The sequence below is a fragment of the Lagopus leucura genome, unplaced genomic scaffold, assembly GCF_019238085.1.
Source record: "Lagopus leucura isolate 7727_CA_CO unplaced genomic scaffold, USGS_WTPT01 Super-Scaffold_100016, whole genome shotgun sequence".
NCBI lineage: Eukaryota > Metazoa > Chordata > Aves > Galliformes > Phasianidae > Lagopus > Lagopus leucura.
This window is the reverse complement of record NW_024962270.1, coordinates 10308986-10328775: the sequence shown is the minus strand read 5'-3', so window position 1 is coordinate 10328775 and position 19790 is coordinate 10308986. Positions and strand designations below refer to the sequence as shown.

General features: G+C 46.8%; 1 protein-coding gene across 3 annotated transcripts in view; it reads left to right on the top strand.

Annotated features, from left to right (window-relative positions):
* NEXMIF (neurite extension and migration factor) overlaps positions 1 to 19790 on the top strand; it is a 121851-nt gene that overhangs the window by 89605 nt on the left and 12456 nt on the right. Inside the window, exon 3 of one of the 3 annotated variants that reach the window (XM_042876523.1) lies at positions 130 to 210. The exons of the other annotated variants lie outside the window; for them this stretch is intronic. The gene's annotated coding sequence lies outside the window, so the exon portion shown is untranslated. The remainder of the gene's footprint in view (positions 1 to 129; positions 211 to 19790) is intronic. 3 annotated transcript variants of the gene reach the window in all.

Sequence of the window (19790 nt, the reverse complement as noted above, 5' to 3'; positions counted from 1 at the left end):
GCCAGATTGTGCACCCAGTCCAAAAGCTGAGCTCGTGTGCCTCGGCTCCTCGCCAGCTCTGCTGCTGTGCTGCAGTTTGGGTTTGTTGTTGCTGTATGTAGCTCACCAATGGTTTTGCCTTCCCAGCAGTTCTGTCCTGTCCTGAGAGGGCTGTTTTCCTGGTGACGTGGTTGTGCTTTACTGGAGGTGTTCCAGAGCTGCACCTTTCAGGTCTGTTGGCAGTGTTGGGGAGCACAGGTGTGTAACCATTGCAGTGTCCAGTGGGAGGCTGGCAGCAGTGCGTGGTCGTGGCATTTGGGAGTGCATCCCTCTTAAGAACATGAGGCTTTTGGTGGAGGACCATGGCCACATCACTGCCCTGGCAGATGGGGCTGCAGAAGTTAAAAGCACTGTGGAGCCCATGAGTGAGATACACACAGGGACTGTCTTTGTATGCATCCACAGCAGTTTTCTGCACAGATAGGAAAAGGGCTTTGCAAGTGCCATGGAAAGAAGATTCGGAAGAAGTGAATAACTTTCTAGATAATAGTATTAAGTCTCACCTTGAGAAACACTTTATTATACAGATGCTGGTACAGCACTTCCAGTACTTCTTGATATTCCTTGTTTCTAATTTCCCCCCCAAAAAACTCCTCATCACTCCAGATACTGATACAAGAGCTCTTCTGAAGCAACATTTACATCAAGTGCTGCTATATCTGGATCCTTTTTTTTGGTCAGAACATCATCCGTGCCTAACTGGAACACCAAGTATTGAGGAGTGATGCATCCTCCCTTCCTGCTGGCCTGCCCTGTGCTTATGGCTGAGGATGTGCCATAACTGAAGCACGCTTTACAATGTGACCATCTCAGAGCTGTGAACAGTGCAGTAAAGCCCTGTTGCACGTGGTCTGTCCCCAGGAGGTGCCAAGGGTCTGGCTCAGCAAATGGAGAGGTGTTGTTCTCAATGCCCTGACATCCTCATGGCCAGCTGGCAGTGTGTGGGGGCATTTGCCTGAATTTGGTCTTCCATTATGGCTTTTATTTTTCATTGTCTTACTTTGCAGTACACTGCAGTTGTATTACTGAGGTCCTGCAGTGCGCTTCCAGGGTTCCTCTTTGCTACCCTTGCCCAATGCTCCCTGCATCCTGCAGTTACAGCCTCTTTGCCCATTTTTCATTTTCCATTGCACCGTGATGCATGTCATGGCAAATACCCTGGTTGTGTCCTTCTAACATTTGCACACCCATTCCTGTGTTATGCTGAAAGTGGTTGAGCTGATTTGTGCAGGAATGTCTCCCAAACCTACAGCTCCTCCCTAAAAGCTCTTCCCTTTATCATCAAGGAGTGCACATGTTTGGCATTATGGAGGTCTGTGGCCTCACCCTTATAATCACTCTGCCCAGCCAACCTCCCCGTTGTCTGCTGATAGCGCTGCAGCAAACTGAATATAGAGTACATCATTGTGATACCTGTACGTGCTTTAGTTTGAGAACATATTTGGGCCTTTGACAAATAATAGAGATAGGAAGTTAGCCTGGTTGATGGGTCCTGTATTGACACTCCTGAAGCTCACCCAGAGAACCTAAATAAATTTGTAGCAATTGAGTTACAAGTCTTGGTTCAGACAGGACCACTTTTCAATGCAGACAGCAGTTCAAGTCTTCATTTAGGTGTTGTCATTTATGTTGTACCATCAAGCAGGAGGCTATCGTGCTGCTGATGTTTACGGCAGGCTCAGAAACGTGCTCAGCAATAAACCATCTGTCGGGAAATTCCTGCCTTGCTGCTGCTTTGAGCTCAGATCTGAGCGAGAGGTGAGCTGCTCCTGTTACCCTGTTGTGGTTCCAGCCCTACTTCTCATCTTCTGATTCTTTTTTGCATCTGTTTTTTAAATGCTCTTATCCTCGGAGTTCTCCCAAGGGCAAGAGAGATACATTTGTGCAGACAGTATTGTGCATCTGTATTTTGCAGCACTGACCTTGTGTGCTGCAGCTAGGTGCCATCTCCAATCTGCTCAGTGTATGTGGTGATGTCATTTACGTGGTCATGTTGCCCTCCCCTTGCTGGGGAGGACATGAGGGTGGATGACACGAGGTGCTTGCCTGAGTTGGGCAGGTGGAGCACTTCTCATTGAGGCTAACAAAGGCAGCATCACTTGAGGAGAGTGCGAAGCCCACGTCACCCCAGGAAAGGCTCTGGACCAGAATCTCCTCATCTGAGAAGTCCAATGGCCGTTGCTGTCCTTTGCAGGTCTGGTACTCTGCATGTCTAATGAGGATTTTCTCCAGAGTGAACAGATCTTTCCAAAGAAACAGAAAATATGCAAGAGGATAAAAATCTTTTCCAGTCTGTATTGATTTTAGTTTTTTTCAGTACAATGTAGTCATTCATTTCCCTACATTATACTGCCTGGTGGAGATGTGGGGCTAAGCCACCCTCCCAGGACCCAGGTCTGCTTCTTGCTGCTTTCTGTCCCTTGCATGCCCAGAGCTGTTCCTTCCTGGCTCTTGGCCAGTCAAGGATTTCAGTATTTGGGAAGTTTGGCCACCCTTGCTCTCACAGGTTTGTTAAACACAGGAGAGCTCAGATCGCATTCAAACGGCAGTAATTTGAAAGAGCTTGAGACAGTGCTAGAGGATTAAGTAATAAAGTTGTCTATTACTTTGGCGAAAAAGGCAAAATTATTCAGTTTGGCTCAAATATTTAATTTTTTGAACTTAAGGGTTATATATTAATATGGGTTTGGCAGAGAGTTCATCACTTACAAGGCTGCACTAAGAGTTCTTCATGTGCTGAGATCAGTGCTTGAAGTCAAACCTGTCTCCGTGAAAATTAACCTCTGAATGAATAATTGGCCTCAATGAGGAGGTGACCGGGCAAAATGTAATTGTCTATTATGGTAGGAGGTCCTAAATGAGCTGGTGGTCCCTTCTGGTCTGAAATCCTGTGAGTATCTGTAATGTTTGGAGACAGCTTTCCTAGGGATTGAGTGGTCACCCAGCCTGCTGCCTCATCCCTGCCAGCCCTGGCAAGGGAGCTGGACGTGACGTTGCCATGCTTTTGGTGGTACTGTGTACAGGCTGGCCAAGGAAAAGCAGTCCTTGCCTTCTCAAGATGGGTAGATGGAGTGCAGTTGCATCTTTCTTCTTAATATTATGTACCTGCATCTGTTCCGATAAGGAAGAACAATCCTAACTGCAACCTTCTGAGGGATTTGTAGTAAATGAGAACAAGCACAAGAAATTTAGAGGGATTGTGGTCAAAATAGTAGTGACAGCTTTAGTCAAAATAGGGGAGTTTAGGGACTTCCAGGAGTGTTTTCAGTGAGCGTAAACCTGCAGTGTGCATTAAGCAGTGCCAGCAGCCGGCTGATTTCTGCACTGGCTCAGCCCCAGCAGTGGGTGGCTGGGTTGGGCTGTCCTGGGGCACAGGGCCCCTCCTGCAGAAGAGGTAGCAGATTCCAAGCAGGGATTGCTAGAGCTGCCGCGTGGCTGATGCCAAGCTGTCCGATGTGCTGTCTGGTTGCATTGCTGCCCCTAACTGGCACCAGGATTCGGTTGGTCATGCAGGCTGCCTGGCTGGGCTCCAAGAGTGCTGAACCGAGCGCTGACAGCATTACATGATCCTACTGCCCTGGGGTGTGTGCTTCCTGCACGCTGCTTTTCTCTGTGTTTGCACCTCTGCTTGCAGGCCTGCGGTAGGCGAGGGGTTAACTGTGTCCTCTCAGCTCTTCCAGTTACCCCGTCAGGACTGTTGAAAAATTAGCTTCTCCCCACTTGCAGCACTATAATTAGGATACAGGAGTTGTGGGGAATGATTTCACAAAGTGACTTGGTGTACTCGCCCATGCACCCCAGGGAGCCAGGCAATTATGCATACATAATTCTACTCTTTGAATATTTTCTCTTTCTCTGCATAATTTCTCTCTATTCATCTTTCCAATGTCCTTCTGAGATAAACTTAGAAGTCTCAGCTTTCAGAATGCAAAAAAAGAATCTGATGACTGCATGCTCACTATTTGTGTCCAGACCAGAAGGACCAGGAGCCATGCTGGAGAAGCCCCAGCAGTGCGGAGCTGCAGCGCAGGGGCTGAAGCAGTGGAGGGCTCCTTTGCAGCCCCAGCCTGCGCCAGAGGGGCCAGAGGTGCTCGCCACGCTCCATCAGGCCTGAGGTTTGGAAGCCCAAGGGCAGCCCACATCCATGACTGGGCAGCAGTGGAGACTGTGGAGGAGCTGGCTTTCCTGAGCACGATGTATTTTTGTTTCTAATCTCCTGTTTATGCTGTTCTCAGTGAATTTATTGCAGTGCGATAAGCAAAACGCAAAGTAACTGCCAGCGTATTGCTACTGTCTTCAGTCAGTTTATCTCTATAAACTTGCTGTTGACATGATGCAATTTCTCCCTGTTGCAGTGTAGCCATATAGCAGCAAAGTTGTGATAAAAGACAACTTGTTGAAGGGATTCTTTGTCATACTCTCGAATCACCCACAATTCCTTTTTTCCCCAGCGCCAGAAGCGTGCTGGTGCTTTGCAATTATACCTACACATGATTCCTTTTTTTTTTTTCCCTCTCCCTCAGCAATTCATGTTCCCTATTGTGCTCTCATTCATTTTCTCTCTCTTTTAGTTTCTTTTCCTTCTCCTTTTTTTTCTTTTTTTTACCCAACACCTTCTCAAAGCACTGAAGCTGGAACTGTGTCGCTGCAGTTAGGCAAGGCTGCTGCTCTACTTCCTGAAGAAAGCTCATTGTGTGGTGCCGTGAGAAAAGCTTTAAGCAACACAAGGGAATAAAGGCACTGCATTTCTCTGATTTTATTTTTTTTTTTTCTTCTCCTTTTTTATTTTATTTTTAAGGAATAATACATAAGCTGCTGGGAAAGGGCAGGAGTGTCTCCTGAATCTCTCTGGTTGTGTCTGCGAGGCTGTGAAATTCTAAGGAAACCTGCTTTTCACGTGGAGGCTTGAAAGGTGGACCACCCCACCTCCACGCCTTTGCTGCTCTCTGCTTTGGTCTCGGGTGCCTAACAATAAATCCTAAGATTGTGCCCAGACAACGCAGAATCACAGCTTACCAGGCAGTAGCATAATTACTTCTTTTTTTTTTCTTTTTCTTTTTTTGTACTAGTTCACAGCAATCTAATGTAAGTTCTGTTTCGAGTTGTTCTGCAACCAGCCATCTTCAGAGTCGTTTTAGTGCCTGCACGCTCAGGTAACGGAACCCTGTTAGGTCCTTTGGTGATACAGTGAAATAAAGGTCAGCTTCATGCACTGAGGTAGATTGGTGTGCAAATCAGGAAAGGATAGAGTTTGTGCCTTGCAAAGAGAGGAAGCTGCCACATGTTGCAGCTGTAATGTAATGGCCCAGCCACGTCTCAGGGCTGCCCATAAATACCTTTCTTCCTGTCTCTGCACAGGAGCTGTTGTTATTATCTAAACCATGGTAATTAATCAGTGCTTAGAGACAGCATGAAGGGAACTCCATTTCTGTAATTTCTCCTGTTTTTCATAGTTGGCTGTACAGCGGGATGTGGGAAATGCCATCATGGAGCCAAACCAGCTCCACAGTTGGGCTCCCTCCAGTGCAAACCAGTTCTGTGAGAAGAGAGCAGGTCAGCGTGGAAGTGGGGCATGCAGCCCTCGGCCCCAGGGGGACACCTGGGTAGCCTGCATGCACAGTGCCTTCCAGCTGCACCTTGTTGGCATTGCAGTGCTGCTTTGTGTCTGGAGCCCATGAGATAATATCGTAGAATCATCAAGGTTGGAAAAGACATCTCAGATCAAGTCTAGCTTTCCACCCCTTCACTACCATTTAATTAACCATATCCCTCAGTGCTGCATCTGTACGGTTTTGCACACCTCCAGGGGCAGTGTCACCCCCCCACCATAGGCACCCTGTGCCAATGCAGCACTACTCTTTCTGAGAAGAAATTTTTCCTCATACCCTAGCTGAATACCCAGATGTGGTGCCCTGGCCACAAACCAGCCTGTTCCTTGGCAATCTGGCAGAGATAACGCCTCACAGAGCAGCTCTTGACACAGAGTATTTTATTACCTGCTATCAGTACCTGCACTTGTGTGACCCACTTCTGCCATGGAATCTAGCAGCAGGTGGGAGGTAGCAATGCATTATTTGTTTCATCAGCTTGTTTGCTTAACTTTTAGCTGGCATAGCACTTAAATAGAGCATCTCCCTGGGTACGTCTCATTTTCCAGGCGCTTGTTCCCATTTGCGCTGCTCTCCTCCTCCTCACATTCCCCCGCCTGTGTTGTAGCACCTGTTGCATTTTGCCACAAATTAGAGCACAGCATGTTCGCAGCAGGGATGGTTTGTGCTGTTACTTTGGCCTCCAGTTGCCATTGCCACAGGGCTGGGTGCTGCCTGTGTGCCTTGGGGACCGCACGCAGCAAGGATCTGCACAGGGGCTGTTCTGTGAGATATGCCATTGGCACCTTGAAAAGATGCCGCTGCCGTTCCTGGAAAACCTTTGAGGCAGCTTCCCTGAGTAATATGGAATCTGGACACTCAGATAGCTAGAGCACGCTGAAGGCAGTCAAACCAGAATCCCTTTTTTATCACAATACGCTTTGATTAAGATCATTACAGCGATGGGAGCAGCTCTACTGTTAGCACGGAGTTGGTATTTCTGTCTCACGGGCTGCAGCTCAGTGTTCAAGCTGTCAGCCCAGATGCAATTTAAGAAAAAAAAAACAACTAAAAATGGTTTCCATCCATTGAAGCATTTTAGAGCTGTGTTTTTATAAGAGAGATTTTTAACTTGCTCTGGAATGTTTCTATGGGTGATGCGCATCTGCATGTTGTAAGATTTTCAAGACTTCCAAAGAAAATCTTGCATTCCTTCGGCTTTCCTGTATCTTGCAGCATGATGACATGCACCAGCACAGGTCAGGGACCTCTGCATAATGGACTGGTGCAATCTACACCTATTCTACACTGTTCTAAGTCCATTTGCCATCTAAAATACTTCTTGTTTCATTTGGAGCTCTGTAAGAAGGGGGAATGATACGGTGCCCTGCAGCTGGGCATCCCGAGCAGATCAGCAGTGTTTAGCACAGCCTCGGGAGGACGAGCTGGAGTGAAGTGCAGCCAGGCTGGCAGAGAGCTGCAGGAGGAACGGGGCCGATCCCTCTGTGTGCAGCACTTGTAGGATTGGCTTAAATTGCATCATTTAAAAGACCGCAAACCTTTATTCCGTTTATGTGACTTTGCTGTCTGAGCCTCCAGGCCATATCTGGGACATGTTTTAAGTGCTTCTTTGCAGCCCGGCGGGCCGGGCACAGTGTTGCATTGCAGGTGATGCTGTCACCTTGTTGCCAACTCCAGGAGTGTAAGCACTGGCAGAGCACCAGGCAGGCGAAGATGGTGGTGCCAGGGAGCGGGAAGCACTAAATTTAGATGGTTTGAAACCCTTCACTTCTGCAGTGCTGAGATTGTTAACTGAGATGAAAAAAATTGAAGTACTTTGTGAGTTTCAAATTGATAGCATCCTTTAAAATCTTAGCATAAATTCAGTGGCACTTCACCTCCCGCACACAATCAGATCTAAAGAGCGAGAGTAACTGTGTCATTTCTTCCTGAGCTATACAAAGAACCCATATCAGGGATGTATTAGTGAAATATTGGCGAATCAACACCAAGAAAAGCAACAGCGTGCTGCAGGCAGAGGAGTTGCAGCAGTGACCTGACCTGCTGGCAGCATTCAACCCAGAGATCTGCTCACTATTCATGGAAGTGCTGCTTGCTGAGAGCAGGGAGGACCACAGCCTGTCAGCAGGTGGAGGTGACCAGCAGTGACACCTGTGTTCAGTAATGGGCATAATGGGCATGGAGATTGTGCAATAAAACGTGTGTCATTTCCCTCAGGCTAAAGAGGTTTGATTTCTGATGGGCTCTCGGGGCAGCTCTTGGAGCTGTGGGCATTTGTCAGCTGGCAGACGGACGCAGCACTGTGCCCACAGCACCTGGTCCTGTGCCTGACCCTAAAGGAGAGCCACTTTGTGCTGGCAGGGCATGTCCTTGGTACACACCGAAACACCAGGCCGTGTTTTGTGATGTCAGCTTTTGGAGATGGCTTTAGTTAGCTTAAGCCTCTAGCTGTGGTTCCCTGTTTGCTTGGGGTGGGCTTCCTTCACTGATGCTGCATATGTGTCCCTCTGCAAAAGTACCACTCAGCCAAAGCCCTCTAGCTATCTGCGTTTGGGCTGCATCGCTTCTTAATGCAGGTTTCCATCATTCAGGGATGTTTCTGTGCACACTTCTTCCCTGTGCCCTTTCCCTTGGAGCAGGATTTACAGCCATAGAGTCTATGCAGACGCGTGGGAGCCCTGGGCTTTGTAGAGCCATCATGCTGCCATCTGGGATTTCTGGAGCTTCCTGAACCTGTTGTGCATTGGGGTGCTCTGTCATTTCCAGAAGGTTATTCCCAGCCAAATAGCAATGAGGATGTGTTGCAGATTATTCACCAAGTGGTTTATTTACTTCTTTTCCTTAGTAATCAGTTTTTGCTATAATAAGCCACTCCTCTGTCAGGACTGTTGTGTTTTTTTAGGTATGGGTGATCCTGACCCATGATCCCCAAACTTGCCATCCCATGGAGTCCTATGAAAGCATATCAAACTGGAGGTGAGCCCAGCTGTCACTTGCAGGGTGGAAGTCACACTCTGCTTGCCATTGAAACCATTCTGTTTTCTCAGGCAGTTCATACCTGATGTGAAATATCAACGAACCCTCAAATAAGCCCAGATAACCTGACCTGAGCCCTTCTGAGCTCTGCATGTCCCCATGCACGGGGCTGACTGGCCGCAGCTGCTGCTGCACCTGGTGCTGCCAGCTCTGCCTTGCCGTGCCTGGAGTAAATTGGCTCTTTCTGAAACAGCTCACATCTCTTTGGGTCTGCTTTCAGCACTGCAGCCCAGAGCTTGCTGCAGCCCATTTACCGGTTCCTGCTCAGAGATTTTTAGCGTGCACCAGGACATCATGTATGTTTAACAAACTGGCTGAGACATGCCATCCAATACCTTCTCCATTAACCTCTCAAATGTGGCATGCCAAAAGCCATCACTTTAAATTGCTGCAAGCCTTGTCCTGCTGTGAAAGCAGCCTTTCTCCATCCTTTGGATGGACTTCGACGTGCCAATCCCCATTTTTAAGATCCAGGGTGAAAAATCAGGCACTGCCTGCTGCGTCGTTCACAGCATCATCTCTCTGTGGTGACAGACAGGAATCCCCTCCGTGGCTTTAGGATGTTGTGCTAACACTGCCTTAAACGAGAGCAGTGGACACATCTCGGGCTCCACTTCAATACTTAATTTCTGTGTTGCTGGTTGATAAGTTTCCCCTGTGGGCCATCACTTTGTCCCCAGTGTGCAGCTGCTTGCTTCCTCATTCTGTGGGCAGGTCCAAAGGGATGAGGGGAGCGATAGGGGATGGTTCAGGATGGGTGTTTGGGTGCTTTGGTGCATGCATACACTGCACTCTGCTTTGTCCACCAACACCATCCCTGTCCATTGATTTGATGTAAGTGAGGTTAAATGGAACCTGCACACCACATTTTACTGGACTTCCATCAAATTGCTCCACAGTGGCACCACTTACAGTGCACACAAATATGCCACTCCTCTCTGAGTGAAAGTAATTTATCAACAAGTGGTCCTTGTCCCTTTACCATGTAAAGTCTTTGTGAAATACACTTTTACAGCAAGCTATGATTTGTGCAATGTTTCTCCAGTTACAAATATGCTGTATTTCTCTTTTAAATGTTAAGATACAGAAGAATGAAAAGGAAGCGTGCAGGTGTGAATAATTTTTGAAGGGGAAAGCTATCCATTGTGCAGACCCTCCTTGAAATGAATAGATCTGCATTAAACATGTTCTTGAACTTGGCGACGGACTTTGATTTAATCCATTGTGGAGACTTTTCCACCAGCGTAAGTGAAATGCACGGAAGGGGAGTGCTGGGTGATTATTCCTTCCTTCACCGCCTTTGTGTTTGTCACCTTGGAGGCAAAGGAAATTGTTCTCCTGCCCGTGTCTGCTGGTGAGGGCACTCGGTGATGGGGACAGGCAGTGATTGGTTCGGTGATAGGGGTGGTTGGTGATGGGCATGCCCAGTGATAGGGATGCTTGGTGATGGGGGTACCCAGTGATGAGGATGCATGGTATGACCGGAACTGGCTTTGGGTTCACATCTGGCAGATGTTTGCTTTGTCTGGATGAAGCTCTGCATCTTGATTTCTTTCTCCTCTTAACTGCATAGCTGGAAAATAATACACAGAGAAGGAAGAAAGTGCTTTTAGAGCACACTGTAGGCTGGGTGCTTCGATTGTTCGTCTCTGCAGTGCTCTTGGAGTTCAGGGTTGGAGTGCTGGGAGGGAGGCAGAGCAGACATCATCACCCAGGAGCAAACCACCCGTGTACCTGTGGTGTCTCCATCTCTCCTGGTCTCCATTAAAGGGCTTGGAGGCAAGTTAGCATGAAAGGAATTTAATATCTGCTCCTTATTGTGCACGGCAATGTTTCCTTGAAGGGACATGTTGTTTTTCAGCTAAGTCTTTTCCAGGTGCAGCTGATGCTTACGCTGTAAAACTGTATGGCTGCAGATCCTTATTGGTAAGTGCCACGTGCCGGCAGCCCGGGGAGGTCAGTACTCAGTGCTCCAAACAAGGCCATCCTCTGAAAGCGTGCCCCAGTGCTTAGGGAACTAAAGCATCATTGAAACACAAAGTGGTGTTAGCACTGAATTGGTGAGCAACCATCTGGAATCTCAAAATATCACCAAGAAAAAGCCACGGAGGTGACAGCATGCAGTCAGGCAAGATGAAGAACCCAGAGCAGGAAACTTGAGCTCAGCATTTCTTTGCTGCCTTTGGCTTCTGGCTTAGCAGTGATGTTATTTTAATACAGTTGCATGGCTTGAGTTGCTGTGATTAGCAGAGCAATTTGCAGTGCGTTCTTCAAAAATTGCTGATCAATTTTAGCTTGAAATAGTTGAAAGCTCCCATGTAATTGACGGCTGCTGTCCAAAAAGCACTACACAGTTTGGAAAATCTGAAACGGGATTCAAGTTGTTTGCACAAAGCATGGGATCCCCAAGATCTCCTTGCAATCTTTTAACTGCAGATTGGGGAATAAGAACCTCAGCCTGAAAGGGTCTGTGACTTCACCCTTGGGGTTACACTTGAACTGACTGTTGTTTTTTGGCTTTGTCCTTGTCTCACTCTCTAGGGTGCAAGGCTCAGAATTTTATCCAGAATGAAGCTGGGATTTTGACTGGTTTAGAATGTGTTCTGTTAATTCTTTGTTAGCATTTTCAAAGAGAAGGGTTTTTTACTTCTAGTAGTTCCTGTGGTTTGTATCAGTGCTGCTGGTTGGCCTGAGATCTTTTCACAGCCACAGTGGGTACTGTCCTCGAGGGGCTGAGAACATGGCTGTGTGAGGAACCTGAATAGAGATGAATTATTTGGTTTTGAGAAAAAATGAAGAAAAAAGGTGATGGTTCGTGGAAAACAAAGTACTTAGTGGGGCTTTGCATGAGGCAAAGGCAAACCAGCAGACCTAAAGCTTGCTGCATAGACGTGGATTTCCTCCTGTTCCATCATTTCGTGCCTCACTAATACAGTGAGCACAGATTTGGATACAAATTTTATATTTTTATTGAAGAATTGATTTCGTGGCTGCCTTAAGTGAATAAAGCTGTGATGTATTGACTAGTGTCAGGGACAGGATGCGTACCTATTTATCTTCTCTGTGGCAATGCCTGTAGTACCCTTTCCCTCTGTTCTCCAAGACTCGTTAACGTCGCAGACGTAACCCAGCTCCTCCTAATGAAACAATCGCAGCCGCTCAACTCGATATGCAGAGCAACACCTCCAGCAAAAGCTGATAAATGCCTTTGTTTATGATTTTTCCTCCCGCTATGCTTTCACAGGGAAAGAGCAGGGAAACATACTGACATCCTCCTGGCTGCAGAAGGGTGGCCAGACGGGGTGCTGCGCGCTGCTGGTGCTGTTGGGCTGGTGCAGGCGGAGCACTGAGAGTCCCGGGCCCGGCGACTTGAGCTGTGCGGTGAATATGAGTAATAATCCATGACCTCACTGTGATTAGAGATGAAAGAAGGCTGATGAAGGGACCCCGCCGTGACACAGAAAGGAATTAGACATTGTCTAAAGCCAGGGCAGTACCGGAGCATTTGGATTTCACATCAGAGATTCACGGGTGAATAATTCAGCACTTGAAAAAATGCTTCAGCCGCAGTGTGACATCTCCACATATTCTTTCAGTGATATCCAAGACTTTAACTAAACATTGCTTCCTAGGGAGTTGGGGCAGCTGTCCAGATAGTTCTCCTCTTAAATATCAGCATTCCGAATTGTTACCTGGATACAGGCGGGGATTTGGACCGATACCTTAGGAGCTGCAGGCTCTCCCAAGGCAGGATTTTGCCTTCAGAAATCGCCCCCAGTGCTGGGCTGAACCCAACATCTTTCTGAGTGAAAATTAAGAGACGTATCTTCATATTTAATTGACACTCTCAACTAATTGGGTGAACCGCTAAGGCATGCGGAGTTGTGGATGGGGTTGTTTGGGAATTTTAAATAAATGAACCAGTTCTCAAAGGCAAATGCTGGCACATTTATTGAATGTGAATAGAGAAGTGGAGGAGAACTAGAGTGTGTATAAAACAGCCTTGTAAAATCACTTGCTGTTTTATAAATGCAGGAGCCCTATAAACTAAACCAGCCACTTGGTTTTAAAGCCTCATACAGGGCTATGAAATCTCTGCCTTTGGTTAAACATACAGCAGTCCAGACGAGTAAGTGTTAATGTGCTCATGCAGCCCTAACTCTGCTTCCTAGAACATATACATTATAATAAGTCTTTAAATAAATGATCACATATTATTCCTCAAATAATTCATCCTTTTTCTGAATTATTAGCTAAAAATGGATGGTATCTTATAATCATCATCAATTCAGACACCTTATCAGGCCCGATAACTTCTTTTCACTGTGTGATAAGTGTTTTGATCATTTGCTTTTCCTACCTACCCCTATTCCCTTTTTAGTCAGAAGCATTAGCTCCTTCAGATGCACATCACGGGATGAGACTTTGAAGCTGTTTTCCCTGTAGGACGAGGTGCTCCAGCTGTGCAAGCTGGCTGAGCCCACTTGCTGTGCCATGAAACACGCTCAGGTCAGTAGGTGCTGCACAGGGCTGTGTGCACGTCCCTCCTGCATTCACCTCGTCTGCGGGACCCAGTAGGACTGGCTAAGAAATCAGCTTTAATATCTGAGGGGTTCCGTGTGAAGGAGGGAAGTGAAACCATTCTGGGGACCACTGTTGCCTTTGCCTGTTCCCTGGCAGCTTGGCTCTCCTGGATTCTCGAGGGCTGCTGTGACCCTGCAGCCCTGCAGCCTGGGTGGTGCTGTGAGTGCTCCCACCTGGCACAGCTGGGCACAGATGATGCATTTGGGTACACATGGGCACAGCATCCACACAGAAAAGGGCCTCCATGTGCACTGAATGGTCCCTGTGTGACCATAGTAAGAAGGAGCCCTTCCACGCCTCGTGGCAACTCTATTCCTTCCCCTGCCTCATCCAAGCACTCAGTTTTGTGATCCTGCTACCCATGCTTTTAAGAAAATTCTGTGGACTTTATAAATGAGCACTTTTTATCCCACGTCCATGTGTGTTAATTGCTAATAAGAGAAAAAATGAGCTCTTCTAAGATTTCTTTTTCACTATAAAATTTCTAATTTGAAAGTATTGGAAAAGAGACGTTTACCTCGCTAGGGTTACTGCAGCTGTCCTGATGAGCTTTCCTATCCTCCTCCTACACCAGCCAGCTTAATTGCCCTCTTTAGTCCAAACTTCAATGTATTACAAATTCATACAGATTTTTTTTATCTCTCTCTCTCTTTTTTTTTCCTTTTTTTTTAAAACAGGTTGTTAACAGCAAGAAGAAACTTTTCTAGCAGGGAATCCTGACGTTTAGAACGGAGCCTTTTCTTCAGCAGACCTCTGTGAAATGTGTTTCCTCGTGCTGTTCTGGCTCTGTATTAATCCATGTCTTTAAACAACGTTTTACACACCGTTCTTCAGCTGAGTTATTTGATAATATCAGTGTGCAGGGAACCGTGAAGCATCTCTTTTCTTAGAAAGCCTTCAGTAATATTAATGTACTTGACCTTGGTCGCTCGTATTTCCTGATTAGGTTCACAGGAAGGCTTTGCTAAGCTTTTAAGATACTGTCTTGTAGACCTATACGTAAATACTGCAGTAGAATGAGAATTTTGGTAAAATAATATTATTTAACTGAAGCAATTTTTCCCATCAACAAAGCTCCTCCCTGAACTATTCCTTAATGGCTTTTGTTGTTTTAGGCTAGGCTGGTACATAATTAGCTTTGGAGAGGTCCGTGTGTTTTTGTAATGTTAACCCCCCCACATCTCACTGCATTCTCAACCCCTGCAGGTTTACAGGAGCTGTAGTTTTTAATCATTCTAGCCTCGTTTTCTCAGAAATGTGGGCCCTTAACTTTTCTGATTCATCTTAACTTCAGATCCGGCGATTGAGTGAGAACGACATGTTCAGAAATGTGTTGCTTTTAAGGAGAGGAGTGATGTTGTGGTCTGTGCGTGGCCATACGGAGATGGCCAGGGCTCCAGCAGGCTGAGCACAAGCAGGGAAATGCAGGCAGTGAGGCAGAGGTGCTTCACAAAGGGCCTCACTTTCCCTGTTCTGGCCCACGTTGTGCTTTGTGGCTTATTGCTGGCGGCTGCGGTTTGCGGTTTGAAGCTGTGTGTAGTCAGTCCCTCTTGTCCTGGCCCTGCCAGCCTCCCATAAGCATTTCGTAGCAATTTGCTCTTAGATACTTCTGACAATCTTTGTGCAGATGTTGTAGCACGGGACAGCGTAGTGCAGAGCTGTGCTTTTCCTCAGCATTGGTTCCATTTTGATTTCCTAATTCCTAAAATTGGGTCTGCTAGAAAATAATGAGCCCAGGTTATTTGTGACCTTCATGGAGCTACTGAGCAAATCAGCTCTACACCGTGTGCCTGCACCATGGTGCAGGGTGTCTGGGTTCTTCTCTTGTGGATGCATTCAGCCTCACACTTTGCTGCTTACCTAAATCATGAGCTTTCCCACTGCTCGCTTGCATTCTCTGGGCTGGGTCAGCGGTCTCCTCTTCCACAGCACTGCCCTGCTCTGAGGCCAGGTCTGCACTTCCCTATTGCCTTTCCATCCCCCTTGCTCCTTGCTGTTTGTTGCTGGGCGCAGGCTATCTTTGCTGCTCCCATTTTTTCAGCCTCTTTCAGTCTCCACATTGCTGCTTGCATATTCCTCTACCCACACGGTTCCAGCTTTCCCCAGTTCCCCTCAGCCTCACCCCATCCCCTTGCACACCCACACTGTACCACCCTTTCAGCCCGCTCTCATCTCCTGGTACTTCTGGGTTTAGCAGCAATCCCTTCTCTACCATTAAGCTGAAATGCGCTGTATTTCAGACATTCCTTCATGCGTTTCAGCTTCTTGAGGCTTTTAATTGCTGCCTTTTTCCCTTTATGATATACTGCTGTTCATGATGTGTGAGAATACATTTACAGAGAAAGCTTCTTCTGTATTTTATGTGTGCTGTGTCAGGAAGGCTATAATTTTGTTCACTTCCTTCCCTTTTCCTTAAAGTTGTTTGTGACAGGTCTTGAAACACTTGCACCTTAAGTCCTCCCAGAGTAAGGTCAGAAACTGCCATTTATTTCAGAATCTCCTCTAAAATAGTCAGCTCTTAATATCGTGTCTCAGGGTCTGCTGGAGTTGGGGCTCGGGCTCTGTGATAATTGTTGCATCTGCTTTCAGCTGAGAAGAAAGTGGAGGCTTGCTATGAATATTAACAAGCCATCCATCCTTTACACCTTCTGGGAACACACGAGTTCTTAAATTGTTTCTTCTTCTCATGATTTTTGTGTTCTCCATTTTCTCTGCAAGCTCTTTTTTTATCAACTTCATTTTTTCCCATTTTTTTCCTAATTGGAGGCTTTTATCCATATTTATATCTAGACTGCCGAACATATTCGCAGCTAGCATTTATTCTGTTGAACCCTACCTCTGCAGGCTTTAGATGTCTTGCTGCCAGAATGAGCTCTCTAAGACTTCAGTCTTGCCTTTCTCCTTCACTCGGCCTTTTCTCCCATGGTCATCATCATTGATAGGACAGAAGTGGATAAAACTACAAGGAGATTGATTTCATCATGAGAATTTTCTAGCTTTGAAACTGGGACCCTGAAATTTGGCATCATCCATAGCCTGGGGATGGTGGCCATGATGGGCACCATGATGAGCAGAGTGGGAGGATCATTTCCCACAGTATCTTTCCTTTGGAACATCACCTTTTGAACCATACTGGTTCTGGAAACCTCATGTATAATGTGTTGGGTTTTTTTTTCCTCTATCATATGGTGTGCACAGGTTTTATTGGGACAAAAAGAATGGGGAAAAGAGAAGGCAAGAAGGTATTTTTCTCTGCAGGCCTCGCTGCCCTGGTGAGCGCAGAGGAAGCGTGCAGCACGGTGGCCTTGCTTTGGTCAGGGCTGCAGCCCGGGGAGCACTCTGAGAGAGCATTACTGCTGTTTGCATCTGATTCGTGGCAGATGGCCCTGAACTCGATCTTTTAATTCTGCCTGAGAGTTAATGAAGTCCACCAAGGGCAGAAGATGTTGTTAGGAGAAGCGCAGCGTGTTCAGCATCCATTTGTACTGCGGAGAGAGCTGAATTCTTTTCTACTATTACTCCACTGAATGTAAATATCTCAGAGACATTTACATGGTATTTCTTTTTAAGTATATAATGTTTTCATTCAAAAGTATCATAATTCTTAAAAGACCTGTCAGAGGCTCTGACATGTAATTAATTTCTCTAAAGCTCTTTTTCTGAACGATCTAACCGCATATATAGAACTCGTTCCAACACCTGCGCTTATTCACAACTCCGCAGAAAAAAGCCACATCTTCTGCTTCGCTTCTTCCCCCACTTCTCCGTAAAAAGACTTTCCTTCACTGTGGATGCTCCCTCTTCATCCACCCTCATGATCTACAACAGATAAAAGCTCTTGGTTTGTTAAAGGTGTGTGCAAATAGGAATTGGCACGCTGGGCTTTGTCTGGATGCTTGTGACCTTTGTTTATTCAGCTTCAAGCTGAAACACTCTCACAACTTTAATTATGGAACAGCTATCATTAACCCATAATCTAGTCCAGCTAATACAATTCCCATTTGTGTAGGTGGGCTTTCAGTCAGTCTAGTAGGCTGTTTATTTTTACCTGGTGGATTTTTTTTTCTCTGTTCGGGTGTATATTAAGCTCCAACAGGATGATGCTGGTGCTGGGAACATCTGAACGAGGAGATGCTCATAGCCATGGGCATCATCCACACCACCAGGCACTGGTTCCATGGCAGGCATGGCCAGCTCTGAGTGCCTCCAGGCTACTGCTGAGCCCATTGCTGCTGCAGGGGTTCAGGAGCCAGAGCCCACTGCCACTCAAAGGAGAGCACATGCAGGAGGAAGGCTTTCTGCAGGGCTGCTCCATGGCAGCCCCTGGGCACGTCCTCACCCCACAGCACCTCAGGCAGCAGCGAACGGTGGGCCCTCACATGTGCACTGTGCAGACAGCCTTCAGGATTCCCCTGCTGGGGAAAAAGGTGTTTTTGGGGTGAGAAAGAAGCAAAGCAGCTTGGTGCTGTCTTTGCAGAGGACAAGCTTTGAGCAGAGGCATTTTTCCCTCGCAGTTGTGTAAACCTTTCACCCTTGTAAAACGAATACAGTAAGAAAGTGCTTAAATCCAGGCTGTATAAAAATGTGTCTGTTCTAAGTGCGCATAAAGCCTGTCCTTTACTTGACTTGAACATGGAAACATGCCCAGATGTTTTAGCTTTGTAATTCGAGCATTTCCTCCTCTGTTGTAGGTAAATAATTGGCACCCCTCAGTTTTGTTTCCTGTAGGGAGTGTTGTTCGTGTTGTTGTTGCTTTGCATACTTACTCTGTTGAATTCATAGCCAAAGAAATACATTCATTTTACTCCAGCTAACTGACAAGATGTATGATATTGAGTGTGCTTGGGCTGTTGCCATGTCACCAGGAGCGGAGGGGGCTCACGGAGCCTCAGCTTGGGCATTCCCCTGACCACGTCTGTCTTCTGAGACAGATGCTCCAGCAGTAGTGACGCCTATGAGGCTTCTCAATCACCAGATGGGTTTTTAAAGAAAAATGCAAAAAAGTGTTGAGTTTTGTGGCCAGCTGAGCTGAAGAGCACACGCTCCAAGGCCACGGACCTGCTCCCAAAGTGACAGGAGGTAAATGGGAGGATCCGCTTTCGGTGTTTGTTGGTGTTCTGCCAGACATCTGCACACGATCTTGTTGCTAACAGCTTTTGCACAACCCTGTTATCATGAGTAGTGGGAAAATGTACAGAAGACGTGAGAAGGGGAGAATTTTCTCAGCTGTGTGGTGAAGTTTTTTCTGAGGCACTTGCAGTCCTTCCGCTGACATCAGCTGCATGACTGAAAGGGATTTCTCCAGGTCACGGAGTTCTGTGTGCTGCTATCACAGGCAATTGTTTCCTGTCCTTCTGCCCATTAATTTGTCCATCTCTTGCTGAAAGCAAGTTGGATTATTTTCCAGCTCCAGTGCTTGCTTTCTGCAACTCCTTTCTTTCCATCTCCTTTCATAGCCAGCACATTTTTCAGTTATGCCAGCTGTGATCTTAGCAGATCCCAAAGTACACGGTGCAGTCAGGACGCAGCTGTCCTTAGGAACTCTTCCTTGTGACTGAACCACCCTGCGTGCCCTTGAAGCCCAGCCTGGCATGCTGTGCTCCTGCTCTCCTCCTCCAGAGAGCTGGAGTTTGTCCGACACCATGGCTTTCACCATCATCTTCCTCCATCCACTCCAGCTCCAGTCAAGTTCATAAACTTCAAGCTAGTGACTGAATTTCCTCCTGCCACTTCTTCATAATAGTGTGACCTCAGTTGTGTGTGTCTTCAATGGCTGGATGCTGTCTGCAAGCCGAACCCTTTGTTCTTCTGTCTACATATGGCTCTGTTCAGCTCTCCTGCTACCCACTATATTCTCTGCCGATCACCTTTATACCCCAGCTCTCTGTTGGTTTAGCTTTTCTTCCCGGAGACCCAGCTGTTCTTCTCCACTTTGTTATTCCCAGTCTTTGGTTTCTTCTTGTTCTGCTTTGCGTCAGGCCCCTTTGTCAGTTTTATTTCATAGTTGCTGGCGTTTCTCCCTGTCCACCTTGGGAGCTGACCTTCTGTCGTCACAGTGCTCTGGAGAGGTCCTCTTGTTCAGCAGGTCCCTGCAAACCTTAAATTGTCTGTTTCATTTGCACTTCATCTCTCTTCAGCCATATCTGAAGATCCCCTCTCTGAATTCCTTTCAATTCTTTCCAGCTCATTTCTAGAACTCAGCTCTACGCTCAAGGTACTTCAGTTGAGCAAGCAGTTGTCTGCAGGCACAGCCCCTTCATTCTTGCATATCATCATCCTTTTTGTCTTCTCCAGTCTTTGGTTTACATCCACTAGAAACTTTCCTTCTGCATTTTCCTCCCTCCTGTGCACTTGCATCCCAAAAAACAACAACATGGGATGAAAAATCACCCAGGTTCCCCACATATAGGCTGTCTTTTTCTGTCTCTGACTGTCCAACTGCCTGCTTGCTTGTAGCTTGGCTTTTGCACAGCGAGTCCCGCTGTCTCCATGACGTTTGCCTGTGACACGTGGTGAGAAGTG